At 37.9% G+C, this 21,506-nt stretch overlaps 1 long non-coding RNA gene across 3 annotated transcripts; it reads right to left on the minus strand.

The window, feature by feature from the left end:
* Positions 1–8,900: 8,900 nt before the first annotated feature.
* On the minus strand, positions 8,901–21,468 carry LOC110345984 (uncharacterized). Of its 3 annotated transcripts, XR_002389723.2 has the most exons (4): positions 21,221–21,468; positions 19,559–19,767; positions 13,360–13,462; positions 8,901–9,136 (listed from the first exon to the last, which is right to left on the minus strand). It is a non-coding gene; the product is annotated as an uncharacterized LOC110345984 (long non-coding RNA). The 3 variants fall into 3 exon arrangements; XR_002389720.2 differs by lacking the exon at positions 13,360–13,462 and having other exon boundaries at positions 21,221–21,466; XR_015445088.1 differs by lacking the exons at positions 8,901–9,136; positions 13,360–13,462 and adding an exon at positions 14,277–14,589 and having other exon boundaries at positions 21,221–21,466.
* Positions 21,469–21,506: the final 38 nt, after the last annotated feature.

Raw genomic sequence — 21,506 nt, forward strand, 5'->3', positions numbered from 1 at the left:
ACGCATGTACTTCTGTGTGTTTCCTTCAGGGGTGGCTGCAAGATGAAAAAGTGTTGGAAGAAGCAACACAAAAAGTGGCCTTACTACATCAGAAATACAGGTAACACCAAGAAATAAGACATGGCAATAAATAGTATGGAATTATTCCTGTTTGAATTTGTTTTTTGTCTTTCTTTCTTTTTTTTTTTTAAACCCTTGGCCTCTTCCAGTTTGAATTCGAAATCTGGTTTGGTTTTTTTCGGTTTTGGCTTTTTTTGGTACCGGGGATCGAACTCAGGTCCTTGTGCTTTCACAGCAGGTGGTGAAACCACTGAGCTAAATCCCTGGCTCAGAAATCTGTATTGACACATTACATTTAGAACTTTACTCTAGCTGTACACATAGCCAGCATTTCCATAGCACTCACTATGTGCCAAATGTGTTTAAGGGGACACTGGCCCACATTCATTCATCAGTCATGTTTTACTATTGAGGAAATGAAAGAACAAATTGAGTTGGTAAGTCAAAGGTCCACTGTATTTTGTCTCACCAGCAGGAAAGCTAATGGTACCCCCAGTAACACACACACACACACACACACACACACACACACACACAGACAATAATCAACAGAACTCATCTACCAATTAAGGTGCAGTTGCACAATGTAACATTCTTTAATAGAATGGAAAAACAGCAATGGCAAACAACCACATGGATGAGTCTCACTAACACAAATTTAAATGAAAGAAGTCAGACCCAAAAGAATGTATATCACATTATTCCATTTACATAAAAATTTAAAATAGGACAAAATAATTCTATGCTATTAGAACACAAGATATCAGGTAACCTTAGGAGAAGGATGGTGGCCAGATGGAGCAAAAGCAGGACTTGCTAATAGGCTATTTCTTGATAGAGGTGCCATTTGCACCAGCATGTTAAGTTGGTAAAATCCAGCTAGCTGGAACTTGCATAGATTTCTCTAAATATCGATCACACTTTTAAGGTTTGAAATGAACAAGGAAGAAATCAGTTAGGTCTCCAGCCTGTCATTTCCTTCCATTTTCAACTCTCTCGCTGGTTTATAAAGTTGCCTTTCAATGCTGAAATACTTGCTGTATTTTAACAGGTGGTGGGTAGTTGATATGACTACTCGATAAATGGTTTATATAGTGGTTGAAGAAGCACAATGTAAATATCAGTTTTAAGCACTTGGGGCTGTGCACTGTATGTTTTTCTCACAGAGATCACATTATTAAGTCAGAGTACTCTTACTCCACTTTATTTTTGTGCAGCTGCAGATTATATTTCCAGGTACAGATTATATTACAATGGTTTCCTTTGAAGATCAGCTATTAGACACTTCATGAAGGAAATTAACAGATCAGCCCTCATTGTTGGTTCTGAAATCTTGTTTGAAACAGTGAAGAAAGTCTGAGAAGGTTTGTGATCCTTTCTCAAACTATCACTGTTTCAAACTATCATTGGTAGTCTATACCTTGTATATGTAGAATAACCATTGGCTAGATTTTAATATTTGGGGACCTAAGCTCTAGGTCCCTTTAGGTAAATCCATAATCTTTGATCCAACCAGAATCCTTCCACCTCTGTAAATAAAAGTGTTCTACATCAATTCTGATAAAGGTTAGACTAATGTTGACAGTAAACAAAGTCATCACCATACATAGCACTCTATGATTGAGAATAATGGGGTTTATGAGCTGTGCAAAGACATAAGGAATCCTAAAGAAAATACAAATTCAAAAATTATGAGGCCAGGGATTTAGCTCAGTGGTTTTGCCACCTGCTGTGCAAGCGCAAGGACCCAAGTTTGATCCACAGTACAAAAAAAAAAATTATGACATGATGAGTCAATGAGTAGACATTGGTAAAAAGACAAAATAGCAGAGGTCAGTATCCAGCAGCAAATCACTTTATTCTGAGATCTCATAACAGATAGGGAGGAGCAAAGTCCTTGGATGTCAAATATCAGGAAAGTCAAAGCAAGTTTTCAAACCCTTAGTGCTGTAAACAAGGATTACTATCTTTTGGAAGTTGCTCTATTTTATCTTGTTGGTGTACTATAGAGATTCCTACTTTCTAAAAATACTCAGCACCATTTTCTATGGCATGATTTTTTGTGGCATCATTTTTTGAGGTTTTCTCAGAACCACAGATTGACTTTTAAATTGAACAAAACATACCAACGGACCTCAAATTGTGCTCCAAAGAGCCTTGTGGCTCCTGCTTGATGCTTCCAAGGTGATCAGAGAAGGGATGAGAAAGAAACATTCAGGGCCCTTCCAACCCCATGACAACATAAGCAGAACTCCACAGTTTCTGTTCTCACAGCGGACTCCCAGGAGGATTTTATTTGAAAAATATCATTCAGTTATTTAAAAATAGGAAATAATAAAACTTTAAAGTAGATAATTCAACTGGTCCAAACATCCTCATAACTGAACAGTTTGCAATCAAAGAAACTGAGGCTCTGGCAAGTTAAGTGATTGCCCCAAATCCCATGGCTAGCCAAGTGCAACCCTAAACTAGAAACTTCATCTTCTGATTCTAATTTAAATGGACTTTCCAACTACAATGTGCCTATCAAAGAGTCCAGTGGGGCAGGAGATGGAGCTCAGTGATAGATCACTCACCAAGTTTACAGGACTCTGTGTGCATCTCCAGCACTGGGGGGATGGAATAGAGCCCCTGTGCTTTCCAATGAGAGTGATTGAAAATCTTCAGTCTGAAACACTGGATGCTTATTTATCCACCCTTCATAGATTCCCTTAGCATCAGTGGTTAAAGTCCTTGATACAGAAATCATCTGCATTTTAATAACACCTGGCATGCTACATAAAATGATATGGATAATAGAATAAAGGACAAACTATTGAAAGTCCACCTCCTGTTTACTCCAAAGTGCTATTTGCAAATGGAAAAGGAAATTACCAGCTAAAATCATTAAACTGATCACAATCTGGAATCCTTCAACAGAGTAAAGCTGCCATGGGAACTGACTAGCTGATTTGTAAAGCTAAAAATGAGCTTTTTAAATATATACAAGTATTGCTTTAATATCAAGATGCTTGTTCAAAAATGCCCATGTAATTAGACACCAGCTTTGTTGTGGTTATTGTTGTTATGCCACCTATTTTCCAAAAAGAATCTACAATAATTAATTTCTTTATTCAGTCCGGCAGCTGAAAGGTTAATCAAGAACTGGACCTTATTTTTAGTTGTTACTATAGCCAGGCGCCCATCCAATCTAAAAACATCCTTGCCTTTCGCACCATTTTTAACCCTCCAAAACAAGACTCGTGCCTATCCAAATTAAGGGTGAGCTTAAATATCCCATCCTCAGAGAAAACCATGGCAACCAGTACACAAAACACATTCTGTATCTTCCCTGGTAGTCCTTAAAATTATTTAATCATAAGGCAGGAAATCTGTTTTGTTCAGATATTACTTAAGGACAGATTTGCTTTACATGAAATTAGTCATCTACTTTTATTTAGGAAAATTTTATTTATGATAGCATGAGCCCTACAATTAGGGAAAGAGTAAAGTTATTTGTTCGTTTATTTACTGCCTTGTTTCATTATAAAGCTCTGTGATAAGTCTTAGAAACTCTAGAAAGAGAGATGGAAAAAGTGAGGAGTACTAGAGTAGTGCTTTTTGCAGGTACAACTAGGTACCAACTTGGCAGTCAGGTCAATAATAAAAAATAAAATTGGATTCTGGACAATGATACTGCCCAAGTAACACTATTAAATTACGAAACATGAGGGTATTTTTATTTTTCTTTTACTTCCCATTGAAAACAGCTTTATGGGTTCTTTTTCAAATTATAAAGCCAATATATGTTCAAATACATAATACATGCATTTTAGAAGCACATAAAGTTGGAAGAAAGTAAAAATCAGCCCAAGTCATCCAGAGGCAAGAGATGACTATGATGACCATCATTCCAACATCCCTGTGCATACAGCACATGCATGACTTAATGATTTTGTATATGTGTGACCATACTCTCCATGATATTTGTGACCTGCTTTTCCCACCCAACTCACTATGGAGATCTTTCCATTCCAATCTGTATAAATTTGTGATTTATTGTGGTCCCCAACCCTTGGACCACAAACAAATACTGGTCTATGGGCTATTAGATACCAGCTGCACAGAAAGAGGTAAGTGGCAGCTGAGCAAGCAAAACTTCATCTATATTTATAGTGGTCCCCATCACTTGCATTACTGCCTCAGCACCACCTTCTTTCAGATCAGCAGCAGCATTAGGTTTTCATAGGAATAAGAACTCTACTGTGAACTGCACATGTGAGGGAGCCAAGTTGTGTTCTACGTATGAGACTCTAATGCCTGATGAGCTGAGGCAGTGATGCTAGCCCTGGAGAGCAGCTGCAAATGCAGATTAGCATTAGCAGAGATGTTTGACTGCAGAGAAACCACAATAAATCGTTTGCAGGCTCATATAAAAACACTATCAGTGTTTTGCCGCCTGTTGCACAAGTGCAAGGACCTGAGTTTGATCCCTGGTACCAAAAAAAAAACCACTATCAGTGACTGGCAAGTGATAATTCAACTGCATCTGATGGCAGACTTTATAGTAGCAAGTGAGTTGATGCACTTCAATTGTACACCTGTACAATTCTGCCTGGTGGCAGGCTTTAAGTCAGAATCATACACTTATTTTAGTCCACACATGGCTCACCTATTATTTTGTTTACCACCTACACTTGTGCCTCTATCTCACACTGCCACTTTTCTAGTTACAGTTTTAGTAAGCCCACAAGCTAACCCTAATCAAAATGAGTAAAAATCATCCCTGGAGAGCTTCTTTGTGAAAGATAGAAGACCCAGTTATGAGACAGCAGAAGACTCTCAGACCATCAACAAAAGAAAGCCTTTAAAAGAAAAATACCAGTGACAGGTTCATTGCAAGAAGTGATTCACATTCTACAAGCCCACTTTGTATAATATATGGTGACCAGCTATTGAATGAAGCCATGAATCCTTCAAAACTGCATAGCCATATGGGGACCAAGCACCTTGCATTAAAATAAAAGACTTTGGCAGTTTTAATTTTTTAAAACATGTGAACACAAAAAAATAGAAGCAAGTATTGAATGTCACAATTCATCCAATGTCTCTGCACTGACAGCATCATTCTTAGTGGCTAACTGCATTGTTAAAGCTAAGAGGCCCTTTACCATTGGTGAAAAGTTGATCCTGTATGCTGCTATTCAAGTCTTTGAATGATTTCATATCAGGAAAACTGAATTGGTCATTTTGTGTTGGTATATGCATGGACAGAGTGGCTTCTATGACTGAATGGCTTTCTGGTTTCACTATTCAGATCAAAGTGGTCTCTTCTAAATGTGAATCCACACACTATGTCATCCATAGAGAAATGCTTTTTAGCAAAAAAAAAAAAAAATCACTGAAGCTTAACACTGTTTTACAGAATGTGATTAACATTATCAACCACATCAAGGCACATGACCTTAGCTCAGTCATTCTTCCTGTCATAAAACCTTCAGGAGAGTATCAGATGGTAAAAGACCTCAACCTCATTAATGAATCTGTGATACCAATACATCCTGTCATGGCAGATCCATATACAACCCTCTCTTAAATTCCAGAAGACACAAATTGGTTCTCAGTCTTGGACCTCAAAGATGCTTTCTATTCTATTTCTCTCCATCAAGACTCCCAATTCTGGCTTGCCTTTGAATGGGAAAAATTCCATCTCAAAAGAAAAAGAGCAATATACTTGGACTGTTCTCCCACAAGGCTTTGAGATGGTCCCCATCTTTTTGTTCAGGCACTGGGAAAGGAGCTTACTTAGGACTGTCCTACAATATGCAGATGATATTCTAATCTGCATCACAAATAGGGAGTTATCCAACTATACTACTATCCAAATTCTCAGTTTTCTGGCTGAATAGATGTGAGCTTTCAAAAGAAAAGGCTTCTGAGAGTTCAATCTTTAGGATACATTCTTACACCCAGAGAATGACAACTGACTGGTTTCAGATCCAGGTTATCTATGATCTTAGGCCCCCTTCATTCTTTCCTGGGGAAGGCCAGGTTCTACCAAATCTGAGTACCTAATTTTGGGCTAATGGCAATGCCTCTGTGTGAGACTATCAAAGGTCCTGAATTCTGAGACTTTGGAATGGACAAAAGCAACTAACAATGATTTTTGGGAAATAAAGTATGCCCTCACTCAGGCTCCAGCCCTACAAATACCTGAATTGAGAAAACCCTTCTTCCTCTACTTATCAGGAAAGAAGAATTACTCTGGGTATCTTGACCCAAAAGGTAAATCAGGAACCTTGCCTAATGGCAGACTTTTTAGCAAAGTTAGATGGAGCTTCTACTAGTTGGCAATGTTGCTAAGAGCAGTAGTGGCTATTAGGCTCTTGATAGTTTATCTAATATCCCTCATTGCCATGCTTTCCTCTCCACTGGGAGTATGAGAATAAAACTCATTAGTAAACTTCTCCTAAATAGGAGGGAAATAATGTCCCTAGTTTCTGAATCTGTTATAGTCCACCTTTTAAGGCAGACCTCACTTGTAAATGAAATCAGGCCAAGTTCCATGAACTTTAAGCTGGGAAACTGTTGATTTGAGTGAACACCTATGGGTTTTTCTGGCCCTGGGTATGGTAGGCCCTAGACTGTGGCCTGCCTCACTGTGAGCTTAGCTTCAAAAGAGAACACTTGAGCTACAAGGACAGCCATAGGCTTATGATCTCCTTTCTAATTTGCCATCTCGTTCTTTTTTCCAAACAAATGTGTTTTTTACTCAATAACAAAGCATCTGAAAAGATCCCACAGTGCTCCTACTATAGTTACATGGCCTCTACATAAGAGCAGGAAATGGTGAATGCTAAGTATGTGCTGGCTTGGTTTGGTTTAAAGAGATCACTTCTGAGAAACACTTAGGATCAGTACTTGCATATCAGAGATGTGTCCTGACAGCTGGGGTTTATTGACACAAGTGCAGCTTTGCTCATTTTTATGTTCATTTATCCCCCTGCATTTGTCAGAGCACCAAGAGAGAGGTGAGAGATTCTCTCCAACTGACTTTGAGAAGGAAAGATCCGCTGAGATTTATTTTGTTTTGGCTGACGTTTGTTAGGTTGCTTGCTTAAGCAGTACTGGGGATTGAACTCTTTGCACTGAGTTACATATTTTTTATTTTGAGATAGGTAACCCAAACTGGACTTGAACTTGAGATCCTTTTGCCTCAGCCTCCCAGAGTGCTAGAATTACATGCACATGCCAAAATGTTCAGCTGATCTGCTGTTTTAATGTTTTATGAGGATTTCTCAAATGTCCAAACTGAACTACAAATGACTTCATGTTTGGACATCAATGTATAGACAATCAAATCCATAACCTCTTCCTCTTAGGGACATAGCTACACTGTATTTCCCGTGCTCCTTTGAGCTTATCACTGAGAGAAAGTGAACAGAAGTGGCATGAGACACTTCCAGGCCCAGTCTACATAAACCTCTGTTGGTCATCCTCCTCCCTCTCACCTTCTCCACCCGCCAAGTGATGTCCATGCCCAGATAAGGTTAAAATCATGTTTGAAGAATTGTGGAGGAGCCTCCATAAGCCAAATCCTTGAAGGATTGGGTAGAACTCCTTTGGCCCACACTACTACCCCTGTTGATTGATTTATACAAAAAAACATAAATGTCAATGATATAAGGCCCCTGAAATGTGGAAGGCAGCATTTAGCCGGTACTGGCTCCTACAGCATGCAAGAGCCCACCTTTCTGATCATCCTTTCTTTGCCCTTCCTGATTATTTCTAAGAACTTACCCTGAGCTAGAGAAGGATGGAGAAAAACAGTTGGGTTGTTGCATACTAGCATGTTGCTATGGCTTTGGAGAAGATAGTAAAAAGGAAGTAAAGAACATTCATGGCTAAAATGGAAATGCTATCCCAACCAACAAACATTTGTTGGGCATGTTCCCTAAGGTAGCCATTCTACCAGGTGCTGGGAATATAAAAGTATAAACCTTCATCTCTACCTTGGAATTAAAATAAAAACAAGTCATTCTATACCTCACCAAACTTACAAATTACAGTATTTGGGGAGAAATGTGACCTAAAAGATCATTGACTAGAGCCAGGCACACCTTTAATCCTAGCACTTGGTTAAGGTTGTGTCTACAAAGTTTCTCCATTGCAAAGTTACTATCTTTCCCATTCATTACCCTATCCAGCAGATATGAGCTGTCTTTATGTGTTTGTTGGTGAGGTGGACACTCAATTCTTTTACCAATTTTTTAATTGGATTGAGTTCTTTTTGTTAGAGCTCCTTATATATTCTCTATATAAGATCTTTATGAATATATGATTTGAAATATTTTTCCAAGTCTATGGCTCAACTCTTCATTCACTTGAAAGTATCTTTTGAAGAGCAGATGTTTTAAAATTTTAAGCCAGGTGTGGTGACATATCTCTATAATTCCAGCCCTGGGGAGGCTGGGGGGAGAGGATTATCTCAAATTCTAGGCTAAACTGGTATACATAGTTAGTTCAAAACCAGCCTGAACTACATTGCAAGACCCTATCTCAAAAAAGCAAACAAAATTTATAAAATCAAATTTATCAAAATTTTTACTTTTATGAACCATACTTTTATTTTATTCTTAAGACCATACTTTTGATGTCATGCTTTGATAAACCCAAGATCACAGAAATTTTTTCCAGTTTCCTTTTGGAAGTTTTATAGTTTTAGGTTTTACATTTAGATCTGTGATTTACTTTGAATTAATTTTATATAAGACCTAAGTTATTTGTCTATATTAATTTTTCTATATGAATGTTCAATTGTTTCAGCACCGTTTAATAAAAATGATTCTTTCTACACTGAGCCAACTTTGCAACTTTATTTAAAAGGCATTGAATATGTTTGTATGAGTCTATTTATGGACTCTTCTGTTGCATTGGTCTATGTTCTATCCTTTCACCAATGCCACCATCTTGTAGCTTTTGAATAAGTTGTGATATTGGGTAGTGCAAGTCTTCCAACTTAGCTCTTATTTTACAGAAACTTTTGACTAATCTAGTTCTTTCACTTTTCCAAATTTCAGATTCAGCTTGTTGATATCTGCAAAGAAGCATATAGTTGGGGGTTTTTTTTGTTAAATTCTTTTATTGGTACATTGTAGGTATACAACACAATTACATTTCTCATTGGGAATTGTACCTTTACATAATGCATCTTGGTTCTTATTTTTTCCCCATTCCTAGCCCTCCCTTCACGCCCTCCACCCTTCCCTATTTACAAAGGCTTTATTTACATTTTTTTCATTTCTCATCATTTTTTCCTTTCCCTTCTTTCCTTTCCCCTGCACCTCCCACCACCCCTGCCCCTTTGGACCTTTTCTTCCTATTTTGCATTATAGATTATTCATTCTAATCATTGGTACATTTTAGGTATACAACATAATGACATTCATCATTGGAAATTTGCACCTTTACATAGTCTCTCTTGGTTCTTATTTTTCACCCTTGCCCAGCCCTCCCTTCAACCCCTCCATTCCTCCCTATTCACAAAGATTTTGTTCCTATTTTTCCATTTTCTCATATTAATCCCATTCCCTTCTATCCTTTCCCCTAGCCCTCCCACTTCCTTCCCCTTTGCCCCTTCTCTTCCTATTTCACATTACCTATTATACATTTTAGTCCTTATTTACACTTTCAGTTTCTCACATCAGAGAAACTATTCAGTATTTATACATGTGTGCCCTATTTATTTCACTTAAGAGTATTGCCTCGATGTGCATCCACTTAGCTATAAATGTCTCTAATTTCTCATTTTTTATGGCTGAGTAGTATTCCATTTTATTTTTTAAAAAACCACATTTTCTTTATCCAGTCTCCAGCTGATGGGCATTTGGGCTGTTTCCAAGTTTAGCTATCACAAACTGTGCTGCTATGAACATGGGTGCACATATATCACTGTGGTATGATTCTTTTAATTGTTTGGGGAAGATCCCCAGCAGTGGAATAGCGGGTCAAATGGGACTTCCAGTCCTAGTTCTTTGAGGTATCTCCATATGGGTTTTATTTTTTAATCCAATCTGACAACCTCTGTCTTTTAATTCATATGCAGACCATTCACATGCAAAAATGCATTGAAATCTACTTTCTTGCTGTTTTTATTTGTTCTATTATCTCTCTTCTTCCCTCTCCCTTCTTTTTTTCTATCTGCTCTCAAATTCATTAAGTACATGTTAGGGTTCCATTTGTCACCTCTATAGACTTGTCTAAGTCTACTGAGGCTTATTTATATAAGTTTGTAAAGTGTTTAGTGCCTGACCTAGGTTTACCATATACATCTTTAATCAGACTCTACCTATAACATATTAGACTATAGTATAAGGAACTTATGACAAAGCATCCATCCCTGATGTTTTTCAACGCTGTTGCACACAGTGATCACCAGAGGATATATGAAAGGAATTATCAGTCTTAAGCCCAACCCCTAATAAATCCAACCAGAATTTCTGGGACAGAAGTCCCAAGAGTCAATAGTTTTCAGAAATTTTCCATGAAATGCTTAATAAGCACCCAGGTTTGGCCACACACCCTGTAGATCATGCATTCCCAATCAGTACTTATATGAAATACACAGCCTGGGTGTGTTTGAGTGTATCTGGTATGGAAAAGCCAAAGTACTAGGCAGTGGACACAGCTATAAGAATACGATGACCTAGCACCTACTGTCCTCATATGTTTATGTCAACTGCCTGCTCCTTTTAGGCTCCATGACTTATGGCTTCAGTGATGACAAACCTTTTAGAGCTTTCAATAATAACTAACAGCCTGCTGTGGCATGGGTGCCATAGGTTCGCCACCACTGCTGAAGGACCCTTTTTTGCTTTAAATTTTGCTTTAAAATTTTGCTGAAAATAGGTAAAAGAAACCAACTTCTTATAGGTATAATAGAAGAGACTCCACTCTCCCTCTCCGAGGAGGTACCAAACTGTATAATTTACTTCCTCGCTCTGAAATAAATTTTCATTTTTAATAAATGATAGTGTAAACAAAGTGTGAGTGTTTGAATGTGATTTAAGACTCTGAAAAATTTCCTAACAACAAAGTATCAGTGAAATCACCAGCAGTAAATCTGCCATTTTCCATAGAACAATTGAATAGCATAAGTTCTAAAATAACTCCAAAGTTTTAGAGAGATGACTATTTTCAGAACACTGGACTGTGTTCAAAAAATACCAACTTTTCATAGACACAAAGAGCTGGATACCGCATTTGTTGAAACTTCACTTTTAACTACTTAAGGACATGACAGACCAAGGAATCCGATATCATCATTTTTCATTCTGTAATGTTTCCATGAGATCCCCAAACCTTAGGCATCATTTGACTATTCTGGAAAAGTCCAAGAACAGAAAAGACAGTAGGAAAAAGGCAACTTCTAAATAAAATTTGAATCTGTTTTTGGCTCATTTTAACTTAATTATCAAATTGTTCCTATCAGAAATTCGGAGTCCAATGTTCAGATGGGAAAGGGAACAAGGGCAGAAAGAGGGAGAAAGAAAGCAACAAGAAAAAAAAAGTGAAAACAGAAGGAAAAATAGAAACAAAGCTTTTGTACATGGTGGGGGAGAGAATGGGATAAAATAAAAATTATTTTTTAAAAAAAAGAAATGCTGAGTGAAGCATGGTGGCACATGCCTGTAATCCCAGCACTAGGGAGGCTGAGGCAGGAGGATCACTGTGAATTCAAGGCCAGCCTGAGCTACATAGTGAGACCCTGTCTCAAAAAATCAAAATTTATTTTAAAAGAAAGAAACTGATAATACTGAAGTGTAAAGGTAAAAATACTGTCACATTTTCAGTCCAATCCAAGTAGGCATTTTACATTCCAAGTGGTCAATAACAGAAATTTCTAGGAAAATCCATTTCCATAGTCTAGTTTGAACAGGGCAAAAAGACAATGATTGCCTAGGAAAGAGTAATGGAAAATCCAAACACACAGTTCTCTCACTTAGGAAAATTGAAGATAGAAGACCCTGTAAATTGGTATGAAACCCCATGGTGTCAGGGACTCAGGATCTTTCTAGCTTGTTATCAAGCCAGGTCATGACCTAAGGTGGCTGCTTGGGGACTTGCCATCACATCCACATTTGAAGAAAGGAGGGGAGGAAAAGGAGACGAACAATTTCTTCTTTAAGAACACATCCCGAATGTTGCTCACACCCATTGTATGAATTAACCAAAATTTTGTCATTTGTGTGTCCTAGTTGCAAAGGAAGATAAGAAATGAAGTTTTGATTCTATATGGCCCAACTAAAAATTAAGCATGCTGTTATACAGTATAAAGGGAAACAGTTATTGGGTAAAATAATGCCTCCAGGTCTTTCTCTCTACCTGTTCCCCACAGGGATAGCTGCCAGCAGCCCAGACTCCTATCTCCTAGCTTAGCAAATGCAACTGGAAGAAATCAATAGCTCCAGCAGCCAAGTCCCCAGGAGGCTGCTGCTGAGCTGATAAAGTCCTGTCCTCGCCGCCGGCTGGGAGTATTCTGCCAAGCTAGAATCACATTCCCCCTTCCTGTGATAATGAAGGGGTCCGAGACAAAATGGGACTGGATAGGAGAGAAGATCTAGACCATATCACAAGTAAGATGAGTTTCTCACAGGAAGCAAAAGGAAAGGATGCTACACAAAAATGATAAGTGTTCACTGCAGATGCCTTTTCTGTGCTGTACCAGGCATATTCCATTTTAAAAGAAACTAAAATGTCACTTTATAATATCATTTTAAGATACAAAGAGTGAATGTGTATTGAATGGGCCCTGTTGCCAGGGCAGCAGACACTGTCAGGGTTCAGCCCAGGTCTCCTCAGCCCTCTCCACTTCCTTGTACACCTGTCCCTGCTTGCAGCAGCCAACACCTGCACCTCAATGCCAACAGCTTTCTTGGAACACCAAAGCCCACTCCACCTCCCTATGGGGCAAGATGGCAGGCCAGGGGATTAGCCAGCTAAGCCCCTAGCAGTCTTCAGTCAAGTAGGTAAATACCCCAGCTCCCCACGCCCCCACCCCTGGAGGGATAATTCTGATGAGCTCTGTACTGTTTCCCACAGTTCCCCGGAGGAAGTGAGCTACTTGTGCCCACAGGTAACTTGCTTCATAGGCCTTTTCTTAAGCTTCTCTCCTTTTTCTGTCTCACTTCTGTAGCCCTACTGATGTTTCCTGGGATTGCCGCTTAAATACAGTACAACTTACACTTGAGTCTTTGTTTCAGGATTGGGTTCTGGAGGAACCCAGACTATGCCAGCCAAGCACTGCGATGAACTACTTACATGCATTATGCCTTGTCATCTTCACAACAATCATGTGAAATAGATACTATAATTATGCTCTTTTACAGATGAAGAAACAAGGCCCTTGGTCAAGGTCACATAGCTGAGAAAAAGCAGAGTCAGGTTTCAAAGTTGATTCCAACATACACTTAATAGCTACTCTGTCGCCTGCTGCTTTACAATTTCTCAGTAGACAGTCAGCTTTCACCGATTCAGTTCAAAACAAGCAAAAGCTCCAAGATCACTAAAGGGGATGTAAATAAACCAGAGAAACGGCTTTTGTGTCCCACAGAATCTGAGAGGGAAAATGTGACTAAAGCAGTCATGTGCCTTGCCCATTAATATTGGCTGAAATAAAACAAGGCAGTTTTTGGCTTACAGGAAGTCCTTCGTCTTGTTCCTTTCTTTCCCTTCATCCTTAAAAAGAGAAGCTGCCATTGTGAGGGGTTACTTCTCCAGTGTGAAGCATTCCCAAACTCAGTGCGAATGACAGTCTTTCTGGGAAGGAGAGAAACTGGACTCAACTCTACTCTATTTCATGTTGGAAGAATAATACATGTTGTTTTAGAATAACAACTCTGACTTTACAATATACATATTCTCATTTATGGAGGGCAGCGTAGACACTGGTTTGCCTAAGACAAATGACATAAGGAATATCATTTACCTTTGGAATATCGTTTACCTTTTCCATTTTATATGAACTTAAGTGCACATGCAAGTCATTTTTCCATTATTTTAGGTAACACATGCATAAGAGTGAAAATGCATAGTGAAAAGCCACTGAGATCATCGTCTTACTGCTTATTTATTGATTTAGTTAAATGAGCACTGGACCAGGAGTCAGAAAGCTGAGTTAATGGACTAGTTATCTTGTCCAATAAAAGGCTTTTCTGCAACACAAGGGTATTGGCTTAGTGATATCTGGCATCCTCCTACCCCTGAAATTCTCTGGCTGCCTTACTTAAGGGTAAATTGGGATGGCTCCGAGCTTTGTTTATTCTACTGTACTCATCTCTCTCACACTTACTCGGCATGTTTTAAATAACACAAAGGAGTCTTGTGCCCAACCCACCACAGTTTTTGTCTGGATTGTGCCTGCTGAGGGAAATATCTCCTGCACTTACTTCTTGACTTCAAGGTTTTCCTTCAATTTAAGATTGCGTGTGGATAGAATCTTCAGCAGACAGTGTTATCTAATACTAGCTGTTTTCATAACACAATTCTATCCTGTTGATCAATTGAGATTTTTTTCATTATTTAGAGAATACTTCATTAGTTTCTGTAATCAAACCCATGTAGATAAGACCTTACATATTTAATACAGTGCATTACCCCTGTACAAATGGAAAAAAAATAAGTGTAATGTTTCTAGACCAATATGGCTGTTAATTTCTTACAATGCCAACTCAACACAGTAAACTGGGATAACTTTTTCCAAAGTTGACAGCACAATTAAAGTTTACAAAAATTCAAATTATATATATATATGTGTGTATATATATATATTTATATTTATATAAAAAGTCCAATAATAGCAGTATGTTATGCATCAATAGCAGCAACAGCTTTTCCAGGTTCTGCAGTCATCTGAACAAAATTATAGAGACATCCAGCCCACTCCATTTAAAAAAAGAAAAAGAAACAAAGATAGAAAAAGAAAAATTCCCAGAAAACAGCAAAGTTCTGTAACTGTTGTGGTACCTGGCACCATTGCTTTTTATTAGCTTCTTAATCATCATCTGGAAAGAAAACATTCTGGAGTAACATCACTAAAAACAGCTCTGATAAAGCACGGTCACTACTACATATCATAAACCAGGTACAAGATATTTTACATTCACAGAGGTATAATACAGTACTGTCCTACATCTATAATACTAGAGAATATAATTAAAAAGGCATTATTTCAGATTTGATTCTACTTTTCCAGCAGAGGGCCCAAAGGATGATGTGATACAGCTCTGTAAAGAAATGTACTTTCTTAAATAGGATTTCCTTTCATTAATAGCACAGTTTAATTACTCATTCTCTTCACGATCATCAGCTAAGAGATTTTTTCTTAAAAGCATGCAATATAATAGATGCTAACTGTTTGCAGACAAGGAAATGGAAATGTTCAAAAGGGTTAGAGAGGTCCCTAGTTTGATATCCGGTACCAAAAAAAAAGGGTTAGAGAAACCTTACATTTGAGTCAAGTTAGATTTTGAACATGTCTCAGGAGGCTGAGAACTATCCCTCCACCTCCATTTTCTAAGCTTACTTGCTCAAATATTCTAAAGAAATTACTTTTTTTGTATTGGGAATGAAACCCAGGTCCTTTACCCTGAGCTCTATCCCCAGCCCTTTTTATTTTGAGACAGGGTCTCACTGCATCGCTAAGTTGCCCAGGCTAGGCTTAAACTTGAGAACTTCATGCCTCAGCTTCCCAGAGTGCTATGATTACAGGTATGTGCCACCAGGCACAGCTAAAGAAATTACTTCTAAAGACATTGTGAATTTCAGGGATACAGTGTGATATTTTGAAACATATATATGTAGTATAAAATAATCAAGTCAGGGTAATTAGCATATACATCATGTCAAACAGTCATTATTTCTTTGTATTAGGAACACTCAAAATCCTTTCTTCCAACAATTTTGAAGCATACCATAAATTATTGTTAACTATAAAAAACAAAACAGATTAAAGATTTAAATTTAAGACCTGAACATGCAAAACTACTAAAAGAAAACACAGTAGAAAAGTTCCGTGACATTGGTTTAAGCTATGATTTGGGGATATACATAAAAGATTTTGGTCACAGGATACAAAATTTCAGTTAGGAGGAATAAATTCAAGAGTTATACTGCCTAGGTGTATGCCTGTAATCCCAGCACTCAGGAGGCTGAGGCAGGAAGCCAGCCTAGGCTACCTAGTGAGTTCAAGGCCAGTCTGAACTACACAGTGAGATACTATCTCAAAAATCAAAAACAAAACAAAACAACAGCAAAAAAGTTATATTGCCTAACCTAGTGACTACAGTTAATAACAAAGTATTATATTCTTGAAAAGTGCTTAGAGTAGATTTTTAAATGTTCTCACTACACACACCAAAAAATTATAAGCAGATGAGGTAACATACATATTAATTAACTTAATTCCGTTATTCCAGAATGCATATGTATTTCAAAACATAATCTACACCATATATAGATACAATTTTAACTTGTTAATTAAAAGTAATTTTAAGCTAGAAGAAGAAAATGTTAAAAAAGAAATTGTGTAAACTCTGAACTCTAAATGGAATTATGGGGCTAGATGAACAAGTGGTTCTGTTTTTGGTTTTGCTTTGTTTTGATGGGTGTCGCCACTTGTAAACAGAGAATGTGTTCAGTAGAAAATGTCAGATCTTTAGGCTGAATATCCTCCCTAATGTATTGTGGCAATTGATTGGCAGTGGAAGATAAAATGCTCTTCTTAAGCTATAGGGACAGGTTACCTAGTAACACAGAATGATTAATTTCTGTTCACAGAGACTGGTTCTTTTAATTGGATGAAAAGATTTAAAGAACACAGCTGGGGGAAATAGCGAAATGGAGGATTTATGGCAACTATCAGTGGACCTAATATCTGCAAACTTGTCAAATCGTAAGCCAAAGCTTACAGTATGAGTGACTCTTTTGGTAAAAAGAATCCAGCTAAACCACTACAGACTCACAATTTTGTCCTGTTTATACAGGTAGGAAAAATAAAAATAAAGTATGGGATTAAGCATATAAAAGACCAGTGATACTGGTCATTCGAGAGATGCAGATGAAAACAACACTAAGATTCCACCCCACCCCAGAAAGAATGGCTGCTATCAAGAAATCAACCAATAACAAATGCTGGTGGGGGTGTGGGGAGAAAGGAACCCTGCTCCATTGCTGGTAGGAGTGCAGGCTGGTGCGACCACTGTGGAAATCACTATGGAGATACCTCAAAGAACTAGGACTAGAGGTCCCATTTGACCCAGCTATTCCCCTGCTGGGGATCTTCCCAAAAGAATTAAAAGAATCATAACACAGTGATATATGCACACCCATGTTCATAGCGGCACAGTTTGTAATAGCTAAAGCTTGGAAGCAGCCCAAGTGCCCATCAACTGGAAACTGAATAAAGAAGATGGGGTTTTTTTTTATAAAATGGAGTACTACTCAGCCATAAAGAATGAAAAACTAGAGTCATTTATAGCTAAATGGATGCATATCGAGGCCATACTCTTAAGTGAAATAAATAGGACATACACGTGTAAATACTGAATAGTTTCTCTAGTGTGAGAAACTGATAGTATAAATAAGGGTTAAAATGATTAAAATGAATAATTGATAATCTGAAATAGGAAAAAAGGTCCAAAGACGTTAGGGATGAAGGGAGGAGAAGGGGAAAGGAAAAATTATGAGAAAAGAAAAAAAAATGGAAATGATGTCTATGTAAATAGGGAAGGGTGGAGGGGGTGAAGGGCGCACAGGTAATGGGGAAAAAAATAAGAACCAAGATACATCATGTACAAGTACTAGCACCCAATGATAAATGTAAACGAACTGTATACCTAAAATGTACCAATAAAAGAACTTAAAAAAAAATAGACCAGTGATAACTATGTGGTTTTAGAGTTCTGAAAATGATCTTTTTTTCTTTTTCTTTGTACTGGGGATTGAACTCAGGACCTTGTGGTTGCCAGGCAGGCACGGCACCACTGAGCTACATCCCTGGCCCTAAGAATGATCATTTTCAATGAACAAGATTATATTTGTCTTCAGATATCAGAGTTCTAGTCCTTAAAAGAACCCACAATGACCACTTGGGATTAGTATATTCTATTATCATTCTATTTATTCTACTCATACTTCTATTAGGCACGTATAGTCATATCTGCTTTCTCCTGCTTTTAACAATGAAATTAAGAAAAATCAAATTATAGGTTGACAATGATGAAGATTAGTTTTTATCCATTAAAGACTTTCAGACAATAGAGTAATTTTTTCCTGTGCTTGGAAAAGAACTCAGTACACATATCATTAACTATAATTGGAAGAGCTCTACTTTGAGTCATTTTTTAAAATGTTTGTCAGTTGCACCTTACAAATCCCTGACTAAGATTTGAGAGTTAATATTGCCTCGGCATGGCAGCTTTTCTCAAAGGGATGGAGCTTAAAACTCTGCTAAAGCCCCTTCTAGTGACAAACAGCAGATTAATCTATTACTTCATAACACAATACCAACAAGCTCTAATCTTCCATTTCCTCATTTAATTATTGGATAAATCAACAGCTATAATATTGTGATTGGGGAATGACTAAGCGATAGTCAACAGCTCAATTTCTCAAGCATTCTTCAGTCACCAGAACCTAAAAAGTTTTATTTTGAGACTGGGCTGAATGCAAAGTACATACATACACCATTGAAATCTATTAATTTTACTCTGCCCTAGTATGGATACATCCAAAAAATTTGTAAATTTCTTTCATTTTTGTCCTTCAAGGACTTCAGGATTAAAATATGTTTACAATAACTCAATAAATAGAAAAACATAATCTTGACTTTTTGCTTCTTGTTGCTATTATGGCATTTGTTGGGTAATTTTCGTTCATAGTGTTTCGTTCATAGCATGTCCAAAAAGACAAACATTGCTGGGGATCTAGCTCAGTGGTTTTGCTGCCTGCTGTGCAAGAGCAAGGACCCGAGTTCGATCCCCAGTACCAAAAAAAAAAAAAAGACAAACATGAATTCCAGGAATCTTCTGAATTATGAAACTAAGAGTCATCTGTAAAGATGGGGTTAAATGTATAAGAAGATAGTATTTAAAATAATATTCCAAAAATATAATAAACTGTATATGATTTCTATTAGACTATATGTTATGATATGTATAGCATACAGTTAATTTATATACCCATTCCCAAAGGTCTGAGTTCATCCAATACAAGGCTTGTTGAACTGTTAATTAAATTAATTAAGTGTTAATTAATTGAATTAAAGAGATAAAGTAGGCTATAAACAATACACAACCGAGTACAAATCTTAGTTTTGAGCTTCCTTTTAGACAAAAAGAGAAACCCAATAACAGCCTTACACAGGCCGATTCATTAAGGAAAACAATGTTTTCCTTCTAAAACACCGATGTATTGATTTTTAATTATCAACAAAAATACAACATTGGAATAATTTCCGAACCTGAAATTCAGGTTTATATATTCAGTGAGAAGTCTGTAGAAGGGCTGCTTTCCGAGGCCATTCGGACTGGGATGTGTCCCCACTGGAAAGGCATTCTCAGGAGTTCACTCTGCAATAACCTCATGCCAGCTATATGCATTTGCCCAAGATCATGGGCTTTCTCTCCTTGGAACAGCAAGCAGAAAGGATCTTCTCTCTTATTTACGTACCTAGAGAAAAAGCAAAGAACAATTTAAATTGTATTTATGATATGATAAAACTAGAGAAAAATATATCCTATTGTGCACACATTCTTGAAGGAAATCCAACAATGAAGAATCTTCCCGTTTTGCTATCTTCTCCCAATCATAGAGCCCCTTTCCTACTTGAAAACAAAATCTATTTTTATCCTAAAATCTACTTTTATAAAAGAAGTTGACATCATCTTTGTGTGAATTAAGTGTCTGTGTTGCCTTTCCCAGGGGCATTTGCCCTTTAAGGTTTAGCTCTAATTCAATTTAACGAATGCTTACTGGAGGCCTATTACATGCAAGGTATTTTTTAGGCTGTTAATAGTGGACTGAAAGGCTTTATGATCTTAGAAAGGGACTCAAGCAATAATGAGTTTGAAGGAAAGTTTTTGTTTTAGGGATAACATCTGATTCCCTGCCCCTATATCCTTCTGAATGTAGTTGGGGCCACAAGCCGTCCAACACACTTCCACATTTCTCATTTTGAATCTAACTTGCCTTTTACCCTATGTCTTAGGGAACCATGCGTTCAGGTGTTGCTGTAATTGGGTTTCTGGTTAATTTCTCTTTCCTTGTTGTAGGGTTCCTGATTTTGTCTCTTAACCCTGAATCCCCTGGTATTCAGCTCTTCTTGAGTCTTAGAAGATACAAAGCTAACATTCATGGAATAGCTCCTTTTATTTGCCACTGTACCTATCAATAATTGTAACCAATTAGTAGCATTACTGACATTTTAGAAGAGAGGGGGATAAGGCTCAGGGAGATTCAGAATCTAATCCAAAATCAAGCTGGTATGTACCAGGAAACTCACAATTAAGATCAGCAAATCTGGCTCCAAAGCTAGTATTCTTTTCAGCAGTGGGTCTCAACTGGGTTGGGATTTTGCCTCTCTCCCCCAAGGCACCTTGGCACTGTCTAGAGACATTTTTGATTGTCAGGATTTGGGTGGAGTGAGTGGGTTTCTACACTTGATCTTAGCCAAAAGGCCGAGAAGCGATGAGTGAGTGGGCTTCTACTGGCTTCTAGTGATCAGAAACCAGGGATGCTGCCAAACATTCTGCAACGCACAAGGATGGCCCACCCCTCCCCACAACAAACAAAAACCCAGCCTAAAATTTCCAGAGTCCGCTGTTAAGAATGCTTTCTCCTCTATTCTGATCTTATTTCACAGGTAACTGCTTCAAAATTCAACAAATTGTAGAAAATTGCGTATAAATCATCACACGATCACTTTGCAGCTCTCCTCCACAGCAAATACAAACAGGCTGGAGTCTTAAGGTAAAAAACAGGAGATTCAAACTGATGATTGAGGTTAAGAATTAAAATGTGAATATGAAGGTTTTCTTCGCCCCCAGGATTTTCACTAATCCAAAAAAGTTCACAGACTGCTTTGAAACCTAGTTATTTGGAACTGGTTAAATGTTACCCTGACCTCAAGCAACATTTGTGTTTGACTTTTTTTCTGGGACCAGGGGACGTGAATGCCAGATGAGAACACCTCCTCTTTCTCTCTCTTCCCGCAGGGACAAAGCCTGCCAGGTGCTGGTGACTTGGCTCCTGACAGGAGTTCCCTCACTGGGCCGCTGGCAGGAACCCACGGCAACACACCCGCACTTGGAGAACTTGCCCCGTCCTTCCTCCTCCAAGTGAGAGATTTCCGTTCCCTCTCCGGGAGCTCCGGAGGCGGGGCTTCAGGAGCGTACGTCTTCTGCGCTGTG

This window comes from Heterocephalus glaber, unplaced genomic scaffold (genome assembly GCF_053883595.1).
Source record: "Heterocephalus glaber isolate CG9 unplaced genomic scaffold, H.glaber_assembly_v1.0 deba00001608, whole genome shotgun sequence".
Taxonomy (NCBI): domain Eukaryota; kingdom Metazoa; phylum Chordata; class Mammalia; order Rodentia; family Bathyergidae; genus Heterocephalus; species Heterocephalus glaber.